The following is a 14,588-nucleotide window of genomic DNA, read 5'->3' on the forward strand; positions in this document are numbered from 1 at the left end:
GGGGTGAGGAAGAGGAAGGAGACTAGCTGAATTCAAGGCCTCCTGTTTAGATGGCTGTGTAGATAGTAGGTCCTTCACTAAGATAGGGGTCCTGGTAGGAGACTGGGTGGCTACTGTGCTTGCAATTGTGAAGTGATGAGATTTGAGAACAAAGGTGGAGGTCTAGTAGGCATATGTATATATCTTGCACTCAGGAAAGACTGGAGACTGGGATTTCGGTTTTGTTTTGTTTTAAGATTTTATTTATTTATTGGAGAGAAAGACACACAGAGAGAGGGAACAGCAGCAGGGGGAGTGGGAGAGGGAGAAGCAGGCTTCCTGCTTAGCAGGGAGCCCAATGCGGGGCTCGATCCCAGGACCCTGGGATCAGGACCTGAGCCAAAGGCAGATGCTTAGCGACTGAGCCACCCAGGCACCCGTGGTATTTGGGTTTGATGGGCACATGAATCCAGTGTGCAACCATGGCTTACATGAAATGAGAAAAAAGATACATGTGGCTGTTGAAGCCACATGAATAGATGAGATCTCAAGGATATAGAAAAGGACATTATATAAAAAGGGTCAAAGTGAGATTTTCGTTTTATATTTATGAATATATAAGCAAACCCCTTCCTTATTCCAGATCCAACTTGTATATTCCTAACTTTTTTTTTTTTTTAAGATTTTATTTATTTATTCGACAGAGATAGAGACAGCCAGTGAGAGAGGGAACACAAGCAGGGGGAGTGGGAGAGGAAGAAGCAAGCTCATAGCGGAGGAGCCTGATGTGGGGCTCGATCCCATAACGCCGGGATCACGCCCTGAGCTGAAGGCAGACGCTCAACGCTGTGCCACCCAGGCGCCCTGTATATTCCTAACTTCTGACAGTAATTTCAAGGATGACATTTTTTAGTAACAAAGGAAACTATTTGAATAACAATGAAAAAGCTGGCAGTCAGTGATTATCTCTAGATTATAAAATATTAGGGAAAAATATTCAATGTATATGTACTAATGATGATGGAACTGTACTTTTGGCAAAGATCGATTCTCCTTCACTCCTTGACTTTTATATTGGACTCTCTCTCTACAAATGTCACTCCCAACACCTCATCCTTCCCTTCTTCTGTTGTCATAGTGATACTGCACAAAGTTCTCTAACGCTGTAATGCACATTTATGTCCACTCTTCAACATGACACATCAATAATCTGATGGTAAAGACAGAACGGGATTTACTGTGAAGCTACTGACACTTGCCTAGTGTTCAACTGGTTGGACAGTTTTCTAATATTTGCAAAGGTACGATATCTTTATATTCTTTTTCTCAAAAGGGTCCCCCAAATTATATGAGCTGCAGCACACGTGCACTACCCCTGGATAAGGACTAAAAGTCAAATGTTACAGAGCTTAGATTAATCAAATCAATCAAATATTTTTAAATTCATTAAATAAAATGAATAAATAAATGTAGGAAGTGGTCCTCATAGTCAGGTCTTCTGACATCAAGGCCCATGGCCTTTCCACTATAGCAGGAGCTCTCCATTGTGGCCGCCCTTTTGAATAACCCAATGGGCATCCAGGTTGAGAATCGCTGCCTTCCTTACACTACCTCTGTTAACATTTCCTGTAGTTAAATACAGGGTTAACAATTCCAAAAATACAGTCTCCAAAGGCAAAATAGTACAACAAAGAAATGGAGTCTTTACATTTCTTTTTAAATAATCAGTTTACTGATGATTCAAATGTGCCAAGTATTACGACCACTTATTCATACAAAAGAAAGTTATTTTTTCTTATCTGGAGAAATTTTAATACAACAGACTATTTATATTTGTTCTGCAATCAGTTATTGATAATTTTTCTGACTTGGAATACATAATTAAATATCTAGCAACTCTTTGTCTGTTGTAATCTACATAAGTTTGAATCAAATTATTTCCTATTCAGGTTTTATTCAATTGCCCTTTGAGCCTTCATCAAGGCCCACCAGCCCCACTGGTGTGTTGTCCCTTCCCCGACATTCTAGGTATGAAGAAGTATTTCCCTCAAAAGGTGAGCTTTTATAAACTGCCATTCCCTAGCTCAAGCCGTAACATTCTTTATGGAAACTTTTTTCAAACCGGTCTTTTCAACAATTAAATTCCATCTCTAACAAGAGGCAAAAAAGCGAGAACAATTATTTGTGAGAGAAATTATTTGAACACAGCATTTTCAAATTCCTCTGGGACTCTTTGAGCTGCTTGCTTTTGTTTTGTTACCCTCTTTATCCATTTAAAGAGGCATTTCTTACCTTCCATGTACAATTTTTTTCTCCTTTTAGGCAACTCAAAGGAACCTGTGATATAGTGAACAGAGTAACTGAATAAAAGACTTGGATTTTGGTCCCAGCAGAAGAGCTGTGTCAAATTGGCCAAGGTGCTTAACCTCTCTGAAGGTCGGTTTTTTTCCTTCTGTAAAGTTAGAATATAAACATGCATCTTGGGGCTCCTGGATGGCTCAGTTGGTTGAGCGGCCAGTTCTTGGTTTCAGCTTAGGTTATGATCTTGGGGTCCTGGGATGGAGCCCCCTGTCAGGCTCTGTGCTCAGCACGGAATTTTTTTGAGACTCTCTCTCTCCCTCTCCATTTGCTCCTCCCCCCATTCTCTCTCTTGCACACACACACTCTCTCTCTCTAAAATAAATAAATAAATCTTTTTAAAAAACTCCATGCATCCTGTCTAATTCATGCAATTGTTAAATGACCAAATATAATATTTCTACCATGTTTTATTTAACAGGGAGACATCTGCTACTGGGAGTCTTTGCTTGCAAAGTCTTTAACCGAATACCTTCACTTAGGAAACTATGTCCTGACGTATATTCCGAACAAACAACCTATCCAGCTAAGTATTTCACTTGAGTGTTGTAAACCACAAGAGGCCTGATATCTTCCTTCACTAACTGGAAATGATTATATACATTTAAAAAATCCTTTCATTTAGAAAATTTCTACTGGAAAGATATGTATTAGCATAATTTGAGAATATGATGTTCCTGAAGGGTTTAAAATCTGATTCACATTGAGTGATTTCAAGAACCACTATTGATTACTGGATATGAGTATCTATAAAATTATTTCCTTGTATAATATAATTTCTCAAAGTTACTTGAGTCAGTATCTCCAAATGTGTGATAACACAAATCATAGCAAGGGCTTTCGAAATGCACACTTAAATACTAAAGACTGACATTCATTTAGAGTCACTGAATGGGGCAAGAAACGCAAATATTGTCTCGTAGACTACATCTCTCATTTGACAGATTACAAACGCGAGATGCAGTGGTTTTGTGAGGGAGATGTTTTGTTGCAGAATTGGGACTAGAACTTAAATCCCTTAACTCAAAATGTAGGGCTACATTAACTACTCCACGTTTAACCCTGGAGCCATTTCCCCCAATTTTCAAGCTAAGACGGCAAATATTTAAGATTGGAGTTCTTGGTTCCAAGCATAGATTTTCTATTAGACTATTAGAGGGTAGTTAAAACAGATTTAATTTAGATGCTTACTCATATTTGCAGTACTGAACTTAAGTTGGGATTTAATTATAGAAAGCATTATACTAAATTAATCTCATTGGAGTTCATTTCATTATTCTTATGCAGCAAATTTCAAAAAATTAACTTAAAAGAAAAAAACCAAAACAGAACAATCTCATACAAACTCTTTCCCAGTGGATTGATCTACTTTAAAATCCACTAAAAGTCCTGATGAGGCAAACATTTTCCCTTACTCAGGCCAGGCAGTTAGGTGCATATTTTCAAAGTAATGATTACGAAGATGTTAGCATCATTAAATATTGTCAATTCTGCAAAATTACATGTAGGGTGTTCTGGACATTTGTAATCTGGACAAAATGTAAAGCAGGGGAAATCACCTAGAAAATTTAGCAGAGATAATCTTGTCTTTGCCACTGGAGTGGGGGAAGAGGCTATGGCCTAACACTGCAGCTGTTCCCAAATTCTTATGTGGCAGTTGCAAATAGGAATGCTTTCCTCATAAATAATTAACTCCAAGGTTATGGCCCTTTCTTTGAGAAGTAGACTTCATCCCAGTTGTTCAGTCTTAAGAGAGGATTGCAGTAGGTGGATGAAACTTGAATATCAAAATAGAAATTGTTTTTTCTGATAAAGAAAATGGTTTCCAAACATCACGATGGTAAGAGGGCATGGTTATGCTTAATCTCAGCTCTGTCAGTAACTAATGTCCCTCCCAGGGACTCGATTTCCTCCTGTATAAAATGATGATCCCTTTGACCCATGCTATGCCAAGTTTGAATTCTCCCAAACATTCAACTTCATGGGTCAAAGCAGGCTGCTAGTTCTTCACCAAAGGCTAACATTACACAGGAAGTCGGTATTTTATTAAATTTGGTGCAACAACCTTCTCTCTGTGAATGAATGAATGAATGAATGAATGAATGAATGAGTATGAATAACAACATTTATGTAAGAGACAAGGGAATGAGAAGGCTGGATATGTATTCATTCATTGTTAGAATGGCTAATAACCTAGATTACCACAAGGTGTGTCGGATTCAACGGAGTAAATGAAAAGCATACTATTTGAGGTAAATTACTTTCGTGGGCTACATTATTTTGCTTCTCTATTTTATTTACACAGAAAGAGCGAGCTATACTTTCACATAAAACCCACTCAGAGAACAGAATTGATGAATTCTGAGCAGTGTGACAGGAAGGATTTAACTTTCTGCAGTAGAATACATCTGGTGAGTTTCCATCCTTTTTTTTTTTTTTTTGAGAGAGAGAGAGCATGTGTAGGTGAGCACATGTGCATGAGTGGGGGGAGGGGCAGAGGGAGAGGGAGAGAGAAGTCTAGAAAGGACAATGGGACCCAGAGATGGGAAGGCTGAATTTGTACCCTGACCCCTGAAGGAAGGGGTCTTTCTTGTTTTACTTTGCATTCCTAGAACTCAGCTCAGTGCCTGGCATACAGTGAACACTTAAAAATGGGGCAACTTCTATGTTGGGTCAGCTGCATCCTGGATAAGTGTCTCCTGGTCCAGCATACTTTCGGAAGCAAAAGCTGATGCAAGGCTGCGTGCTGGGGCTTCCTTAGGAGGTACGACCCCACGGCCTTCAGAATGAGACAGAAAAACAGAAAGCAAATTGAAGATAGTCCATATGACTGAGCCAACAAGAGCTGCTAAGAAAGACACAGCTGGTTCCCAGCACAGGATGCTATCCAGATGGGCCATGTAGAAACCCTGAGCCTCAGTTCCATCTATCAGGGGAAAGGAGTTTGTTTTCCTCTGTCTCATCTCTCAGTTCACCCCCTGGAGCAGTGACTCCCACACACATCTGGTGATGTCACCTGGCCCTGTTAGGCAGTTGCCAAAGCAGCCGGTTGCATTGCCTGTGGCACGGTGCTCACCTGAGTCCAGAAGCGCTGGGAAGAGGTACAACCGATGGCGAAGCTGGGTGGAACTTCGGTACAGGAGCAACTCTTCCTTTGGGGGTATCATGGAGACCATGACAAAGACCAACACCCCCAGAGCACCCACCCCTCTGGGCTTAGAGGGTCAGTTGGTCTCTCCACTGAACAAACAGCAAAGTTGCAGGGGGCGGGGCAGGAAAAGCTAACTGAATCTGGGGAGGTGATAAACTGGGTCAAGGACAATGTGGCATTTTAGAAAAGTACCTGACCCAAGGCTCAGCTTCAACTCTAAAATGGTGATCATATATTTGCCCTCACATGTCATAAGGATGTCATGAGGATAAAACGAGAGAGAAGAAACTTCCATCTTCTCATGCCCCCTCCTCCCTCTCTTGAATCTACCTCACAAAACTATGCAGGAAAAATACATCCACCCACCATCTCCCTGTCTATCACCAGGAGCTGCTAAAAAAAAAGTCACACACTAACCTCAAGCAGGCCCTCATCATTGACACTTAGCCGTGGTGCTTTTCTCCATTAAGCTTACTCTCCCTTTGCACCTTTTCTCTCTTTCCACTCCACTCTCTGATCTCAGCACCCGTCCCTGGCCAGGACGCAAGCAGATTTTGTAAGCACTGAAGGTTATACAGTATTGGGAGTTCCTTTTAAGAAAACAATTAAAAATATAAAATTTAGTATGAAAGTGAATATTCATTTCAAATGAGCAAAGGAAACACACGAAATACTACAGACTGGGGGATACAGGTCCTTTTTCTTTTGAAATTTCTTTAGACAGTTTACCAGAAATGCTAACTGATTGCAACTTGGTTTATCTTCCTAACCTGGAATACCCAACAGCAGTGTTTCTCAAACCTCAAAGAACCTATGAACATCTGGGGAACCTGGTCAGATGTAGATCCTGATTTGGTGGGGTGTAGACGGGCTCTGAGAGTCTACATATTTGACAATCCCCAAGGGCATGGCCAGGTGATACTAATGTGGTCCAGCCACAAACTTGACACTTCAAGTAGCAAGGCTCCTAACTCCCAGCATTTGCTAGGGCAGGTAGAAGTGAAGGTTCTGGAAGCTTAAATTTCATTGCCTTAGGTGTGACACCCTCACCCCAATGCCAAACAAAGGGGCAGTTCAAAATGTGTTGAGAAAGTGAATCGTTGCAGAAGCTGGGTGAAAGATCCTTTTCCAATTCTTGCTTTCAACACAACTGACAGCAAAACTAATCTCTTTATCAAGCAATGGGTTATTTATAATGATGTTTGATATACACACTCTGATTTTTACCATATAACTCAGAAGGCATTTAAAGAATTTAGTGGTATCCCTAGAACGAAGTCCTTCCATTCTTGTCTCATTTCTGTGAAAAGGTTTCTCGAGGACTATTTTAATGAAAGTAAAAAATGGGAAAAGTATTGATGCAGAACTCTGTCTCATTCCCACAAAAAATACTGAACCACACATACTTAAACTACTTGGGGAAAAAAAAAACCCACCATCTATCTCATTAACAGATACATTTCCAGTAACTTTTATATGTTTAACAATTATTTATTGAATTTTATAACGCATTATGTTGTTTTGACCAATTGTATGCAAATGTTAATTGTAAAAAGAAATCAATCCAGAAGAAAAATATTTAAGACTTCAAAGTTTATGGTTGCAGGACTTTTTAAAATTTAATTTCAATGTCTATATTTTATTGCAAAGACTGTTCAAAAAAAAAAAAAAGATTGCCAAACATAAAGATATATTATGATAAAATTCTGCTGAAGAAATCAAATGAAAATAAGATTATATGGAGGAAAGAGCAGCATAAAATTTCCAACTTGTTCATGAATATTTTAAGTGAATTGCTGAATATCAAATTGTGATTGCATACTGATTCCACTAAGTATATTTTAAAGGACCATATAAGAGTTTTATCTTAAAATTTCAATAATTACAATATGCCTGTGATATTGTGGTTTGTAATAAGAAATCTATATTTGGTATTCGTCACCATTTCTGGCACACAGCTCTTAAACTCTTGGGATTTCCTAAGTGAGAGAGTGATGGAGGTGCCTTTATTTTAATCAGGTAGCTTTTAGACCCCACATAAGGATGGGTACTGATTGCCTGGAGAATCACGTGACAGGCGGTTGGAAATTTCAATCCCACCCACCACCCCTCACCTCCAGGGACAGGAGAGAAATTAGAGATTGCATTCAATCACCAATGGTCAATGACTTAATCAATCATGCCCATGTAATGAGGCCTCCATAAGAACCCAGAAGGACAGGGTTCAAAGGGCTTCTGGGTTGGGGAACACGTGGAGATTTCGGGACAATGTCATGCTCTGAGAGGGCACAGAAGCTCAAAGCCCTTTTCCACATACCTTCTTGCCCTATGCAGCTCGTCCATCTGGCTGTTGCTGAGTTATATTCTTATAGAATAAACTAGTGATGTAGTAAGTAAAATGTTTCTCTGATTCCCGTGAGCTGCTCGAGCATATTAATTGAACCAGAGTGGGTTGTGGGAGCCTCTGATTTCTAGCCAGTTGGTCAGAAGCACAGGTGATACCTGGGCTTGTGATTAGCATCTGAAGTGGAGGTGGGGACAGGTAGGGGTTCTTGTAAGGCTGAGTCCCTCACCTGTGGAATTCGGTGCTATATCTGGGTGAATGATGTCAGAATTGAATTGAATTGAATTGTAGGACACCCTGCTGGCGTCTGGGAATTGCTTGTTAGTGTGGGGAAACCCCTATCCCCTACACATGTGGAAATTGGGTACAGGACCCAAAAGAATGCATAGAGAGAGAGAGGGGTAGATGATAGATAGATGATAGATAGATAGATAGATAGATAGATAGAAATTACTTAAAATTATGATGTGAAATGTTGTCAACATACAACTGTGAGAGAGGTACACACTTCCTGAAACTTGTTAGAATCTCTGTAAGCACGTGAGGTTTGGGGATCACAGCTCTGAGCAACCCGCCTCCACCTCTCGTCTCCTGCGGTTTACTCTACCCCCACTGCAGTCTGGCCCTGCCTGATCCTCAGCAAAGCCACTCTTGCCCAAATCACCAGTGCTCAGCACTTTATAAATCAAAGGGACACCAGCCATACTGGATTAAGGGCCCACCCTACTCCAGTATGACTTCATCTTAATCTTCAATGAGCCTATTTCCAAATAAAATCATAATCTGAAGTACTGGGGGTTAGGATTTCAACATGTATTTTTCAGAGGACATAAGTGAACGCAAACAGTGCCTGAGGGTCATGGTTTTCTTTGACAAACTCTCAAAACCCATTCCCTTCTCTTGACTCTCCAGTTCCTCCTACCTCACTGGACCCTCAGTCTGTCTCCTTTGCTGGCCCCTCCTGTGCCACCTGACCCTTGGGTGGGCTGCCAAGACCCCCATTCTGAGCTCACATCTTGCTCTACGAGCTCTCCTTGTAGAGGCCATCCACACCCCATACTTTGCAGCCCCGCACTGCCAATTACCTCTTACGCTGACCTCTCTGCTGGCCCCAGATCCAGTACCTACAAGTCTACTTCCAGCGACTTCTAGTTTTCTCACAGACACCGCTAACCCAGTGCCCCCAAGGTAACTTCCCCATCCCCACTCTCATCTGCTCTCCCTCCAGTTCTCTGTCTCAGTAAATGCGGCCCAAATACTCCCAGTTGCTCATGCCAGTAATCTGATAATCATCCTGCATATCTTCCTCCTTCAAATATACCTCGAATCCACAGAACATTCTCGGTTTCCCTTGCCAATTCCCTAATCCAAGCTACCATCATCACTCTGCTGAAAACATTGCACTTTGGATAAAATCCAAAATCTATTCAAAGCCTTCAAGATCCCACATGTCATAATTAACTATTTAGACAAAAGCATCTGTATGAGACTTCACTGTTAACTATATTTGATTAAAGCACAGACTTTACGAAGTTAAAAATTTACTTGTAGATTTCAGTCCAGTAGAAACAATAACTCCCAAGTATTATACTTAGAGGGCTCTATAAGACACTAACCAATTTTGTATCCATTAGAAGATTTATTTCTGCGCTCCTCTGACTTTCTGATTATATAAATCTCTGTACCATGAGTTCTTTTTTCAATCAGTCTGCTGATCCTGCCAGTTCCTTCATTAACAAGAATAAAATTTTTGACATGTGCTTTTTTTCTGTATTTGAACGAGAGTAATATTTTTAACTGTCCAAAAATCAGACTTTGTTTGGAGATGGTCCAGTATGTCCAAGTAGACTCTGTGTCAGAACAAATTACACTGTGTTGTCCAAGAAGTGTTTCTCACGGGCTTATCCTCTCTAGGCCCCCAGAGGGATTCTCCAGCACACTGCAATTTTACTTTTGCTAACTCTGTTTCTTCTCTTTTTCTCTTTAACTTGATGCCGAGCCCTTCCTTCTGCTTTTGGATCCTGGCCAGAACCAGCTTCTGGTTCTGTTTTGTGCAAAGCTACAAACTCTTTGTCCTGAGTTTGTACGTAGCTGATAGGTTATCAGCAGCAGCATTAGGTGAATGATGGATGGGAATCTGGTTTCATGGTTTGACCATCTGGTGAGCTGTGTTGGTTGAGCTGGTGAAGACAACAGAGCAACCAGTCTGCTAGTCTTCTCTTTTTTCTTGCCTAGATGTGATCTCAGATGAAGGACAGTTCTTTGAGAGCTAGATAGGCCAGGTGCCATGTGTCTGAGGTTACTATCAGATTACAACACCTCTTAAATTAAAGAACTTCTGTCTGATTGGTTTACAGAAATAAATATGTACTTATATAAATCATTTGCCAAAATTTCCAGAAAATAAAGGAACTGAGTTTCTAATACTTTTATTATGCTAGCCTTTTCAGTAAAACAAAACAAAAGGAACTATGGGCTCAGAAGCGTCTTTTTTTTTTTTTTTTTTTAAGATTTTATTTATTTATTTGACAGAGAAAGAGACAGCCAGTGAGAGAGGGAACACAGGCAGGGGGAGTGGGAGAGGAAGAAGCAGGCTTCCAGCGGAGGAGCCTGATGCGGGGCTGGATCCCAGAATGCCGGGATCACGCCCTAAGCCAAAGGCAGATGCTTAACGACTGAGCCACCCAGGCGCCCCTCAGAAGCTTCTTTTAAGAAGGAATTCAGGTTCCCATATTTAAAGTGAATCTTTGGACAAGTCAGACTTATTAATAATTTTGATTTAAAAAAATAACACCAATTATATATCTTTTCCTTGATGGTGTCAGTGTGGCATGCTATCAGTGAGGCACAAAGTACAAATAAATGGGATTGTTTTTTAATTTGTTTTTGAAGAGCCTAGTTAATCTGATTTCTTAAGTGATTTATATCAGTTTATTGACCAGATAACTGACATCTATAAAATGTTTAGGAATGTAAAAAACATAAAATCATGTGTTCAACGAAACTGAAACATGATTCTAACATTTTTATAACAGTAATTATGTTTTAGAGTGTGTCAGCTTGAAAATAATTTCTAAGGTGCTTAGATAATTTTACACCCTAAACTACAATTAAACTAAGTTAATTAATGGAGAATCTTCGGATATCAAGATAATTTCGATGTGAAATAAAATACCGAAACATAGGTAGCTAAGCATTATATACATACACAAGCAAGCCAAAGACACACATCCCATAATATATATATCAACACACCCCAAAAATATAGCCATTCTATAGCTTAGAAAAACCAAGACCAAAAGTATACTAGGTCAGGATATCCAGGAGTCTCTTTAGTGCAGATGCAGGAACCTTCATGAAAGTAGATGGGTAATCCAAGATCCTCAGAATAAGAATTAATTATATAGGACTGAATGAATTGATGAATAGTGTTAGTATTGATTTTAATGTTCCATTTTCCCATGGATAGAGTTTGTTCTCTTTCTTCTAAGAGAAAGGAGTAGGGGTGGGCAATTATTCTGCTGAGACTCTCCCTCCCCCTAACCCATTGCCTTCCTATCTCCAAAACTCTTTCCTTTGTTTTTCTCACTGTCCATTCATAATGCCAATGACCAGTAGATATTGACTAAGACACAGACTCAAAAGAACCCAAGTTTGGGGTACTCAATTGTTGAGGTTATATCCAGACCCTTGCTACCTGGATTGGCTTATTTCCAAAGCCAACTGACCCCACAATAGGTTGGTTATTGTCTAAGTGACCTTCTCTTGCAAAAGACAAAATATATTTTGGAAAAAAGGTTTTTTAAAATTTTTCCATAACTTTGACACAGAAACAAAATTTATTTCAAATGAGATAATTTACAGAAAATCCTTCTTTTGATAAATATTCAAATTTATTGGTAAGATAATCATCATCATAAGCCATTTTAACGGCAAAGCAGAAATGCTTTTCCCATATTTCCGATATGAGTATTCCAGTCTCACACTTAATTTTTTTAACTCCTCTTACATTCTTATTGGCCCCTCCCCATCCCCTAACACACACATCCATCCAAGCGTTTGACCTGCCTTTTGGAATCTACCACCACGATAGTGGCGCATCTGTTTTCCCCTTGCTCTCCACTCCCACTGCTGTTAACCCAGTTAAGGCCAGAGCTACATCGAACCTATACTGTGACATTGCCCTAACCCACCGGCCTGACTCCAGTGTCATCGCTCCTTCTACCTAGCTTCCCTCACCCCCTTCCCAACAATCTACAGCCTTAGTTATGTGCATAAAACCCATCTATAATCACATAACTACTCTGCTCACAGAATAAAACTCAAATCCTATCTTGGAACCTCAAGACCTTCTACCATCTGGTCCGATCTTCATCTTCCCTTGTGTATAGGTTTTATAGATTCCGCACACTTTCCAAACGTTCTGCTTCTGTTCACAGAGTTCCCTTTGCTTAGAAAGCCCCTCTTTCCTCCTACCCACACCCCATCTGTGTTTTCGCATGTTTAAATGATTCCTTGTCCACAGCTTTCTCTAAGAGTGTTTTGTCTGTTAAGAAAAATTGTCTAAAATTTTACCTAGAAGCATTCCTAGAAACACTGAACTTAACCTTCTACACTGTGTATGATCATTTACTGCCCTTGCTTTCCCCTTGGTGTCCATGGACTTCTCTGAGCCAATAATGTCTCTACATTGATAAGCTTTAATTCTCATGGGAGAATTTTAATACGTTTTCCTGTTTCTCATTTTCTCAACTGATTTTTCTTGGGATTCAGGATTTAGAATAACATCCCCAAGAAATGTCACTTAGAAATTCCCATATGAAAACACTACTTTCAGTGTCATGTATAAATGGCTCCTACAAAGGTTATCTAATCATCTCAGGTAATGTCTGCGTTTGAATTTGTTATTTACTATTAATTAAGACCTTAGACTGTGTGAAATTGCATGTTTACTTGTAGATTTTATTCTGGAAGAAAACATAGTTCTCAAGGTTATGATTTTCCTGCCCTGTAGGACATTAACTAGCTTTGCATCTAACCTACCCATCACATTTTAACATTCTTTTCTCAAAGTGCCAATAAATACCCAGTTCCTCAAAATGATCTTTGGATCTTTATCATTTTCATGGTTCCCTCACTAATGAGTTAATAAAACTCTGACTCATGTCATTTTGTATTTGTATGAGAATCATGTTTTTAACTTCTTAAAAATTATATTTTAATACTATCGTCTGGAAGTACTTTATATGACTGCTCTTGATTTGCATAAAATCTCCCTCTCTTACAGTTTTCTCGGCCATCCATCTTATTAAACTATCAGGTCAGGGTCTTGGAAAAATTCACCTTTGAATTCTTTAGAGACTTTACATGGTGCCTTGAAAATGGTAGATGCCCAATAAAAATCTGTTAAATGTAAGCGGAAATATAAATGAAATACTGACTCTTTTTTTTTTTAATATAAAGTATCTGAAGAGATCATTGTAACTGGAAAAATTGTTCTTTCATATCTATTCAAACACATGGATTCCTTCCTCACATTTTGTTAGAAACAACACTTCAGATGCCATAAATTAGCATGTTAGCTTTGACATATTCTTTTAATTTTAAAAAGTTGCCTAAGCAGCTACAATTATCACTAAGGGAAAACGTCCAGTATGTTTAAGACCATATTTTGAATACTCGTTCTTATAAGTAATTGGGTCACTCCAAATATATGATCAAAAGAATTAAGTATTTATTGAAAGCAAATAGGAAAATTTCTAATATAACTGTGGTATAACAAAACAAATATCTCTGATTAATGTATAAAATTAATAAAGGCAATAATTTTATGTCCTAGTTTTCTTTTAATTTCCACAAAGTTCTTGAGGCATGAGACCATCTGCAGCAACATAACTCAGCCATTAGGACTGAAAACTGAGACCACCTAGGGACTATGACCTGATTGCCCCAGGTAATTCATGCCCTGGAAGATAAGACTGGACACCAATAACTAACTTCACCATTTGCTTCAGAAAATGCTTACAAGCCAATTTAACAAGACAAACAGTTTCCTCATCTGGCAAACAGCTCTCCTGTCAGAACAGAGATTGGTTCACCTATTCAAAGAACTTGCTCATCAGACAGAACTTTGCTTTGCCTTGTTCACCAGACCGACCCAGTCCCTGCTTTGAAAGACCCATCTTAAACACTTGGCCCAGACCTCAAAAACCTTTTATAAAAAATCCTTCCCTAACTTCCTCCCTTCAAGATAAGGGATGATCTCCTTTGCTGTGGGAAGTTCAGTGAACTCAGCTTCAGTTAATCAACTGGTCTTCGGGCAGAAGTCAATTAACATGCTATAATCAATGATCACAAAAGAATTATCTAGCTTTATGACAGTTTTCAAGTTATTCTGTTGTTAGATTTCAAATTATGCTGTTGTAACTCATTGACTGATACTGAATATTGCATGTGAAAGATAGGGTTAGGCCACTAAAGGATACTTAGAATTTACTGATAACAATGTTACAGAAATGTAATCAGAGCAGTGCTAGGCAAGTGGTAGGTCTTCCTTATGCCTCTGTATGACTATCTTCCCACAAAGATGGAAACATCATTGAGTTTGAAACGGTAGGACACTCCATCTTACCCATGTAATGCTTACTGCTCAGAATTGGCTCCAGACAAAATTTTAGAATAGTTTGTCCTTTGACATTTCAATGTTCTCTTCTTTATAGTTTTCTTCCCTCTACTCTTTTCAGGAACACAAAGCCT

General features: G+C 39.3%; 1 long non-coding RNA gene across 2 annotated transcripts in view; it reads left to right on the top strand.

Annotated features, from left to right (window-relative positions):
• LOC123001447 (uncharacterized) overlaps window positions 1–9,108 on the top strand; it is a 28,943-nt gene extending 19,835 nt beyond the window's left edge. For both annotated transcript variants that reach the window (XR_008959294.1, XR_008959293.1), the window contains exons 3-6: window positions 1,118–1,280; window positions 2,302–2,415; window positions 2,759–4,748; window positions 4,950–9,108. This is a non-coding gene — a long non-coding RNA (uncharacterized LOC123001447). The remainder of the gene's footprint in view (window positions 1–1,117; window positions 1,281–2,301; window positions 2,416–2,758; window positions 4,749–4,949) is intronic.
• The last annotated feature ends 5,480 nt before the right edge of the window (window positions 9,109–14,588 follow it).

Source organism: Ursus arctos, unplaced genomic scaffold, assembly GCF_023065955.2.
Source record: "Ursus arctos isolate Adak ecotype North America unplaced genomic scaffold, UrsArc2.0 scaffold_15, whole genome shotgun sequence".
In the NCBI taxonomy this organism is placed as follows: Eukaryota; Metazoa; Chordata; class Mammalia; order Carnivora; family Ursidae; genus Ursus; species Ursus arctos.